Source organism: Merops nubicus, unplaced genomic scaffold, assembly GCF_000691845.1.
Source record: "Merops nubicus isolate BGI_N331 unplaced genomic scaffold, ASM69184v1 scaffold29406, whole genome shotgun sequence".
Taxonomy (NCBI): domain Eukaryota; kingdom Metazoa; phylum Chordata; class Aves; order Coraciiformes; family Meropidae; genus Merops; species Merops nubicus.
The window spans coordinates 9,651-9,940 of NW_008614905.1; positions in this window are offsets into that span (position 1 = coordinate 9,651).

The following is a 290-nucleotide window of genomic DNA, read 5'->3' on the forward strand; positions in this document are numbered from 1 at the left end:
AGCCAGAAGGTCTCCCCTGAGCCTCCTTTGCTCCAGGCTCAGCACCCCCAGCTCCCTCAGCTGCTCCTCACCACACTTGGGCTCTAGACCCTTTCCCAGCTTCATTGCCCTTCTCTGGTCTCACTCCAGCCCCTCAAGGTCCTTCTGGGAGTGGGGAGCCCAAAACTGAGCCCAGGATTTGAGGTGCATCCTCACCAGTGCCCAGTCCAGTGGGACAATCCCTGCCCTGCTCCTGCTGGCCACACTGGTGCTGAGCCAAGCCAGGATGCTGGTGGCTTTCTTGGCCCCCT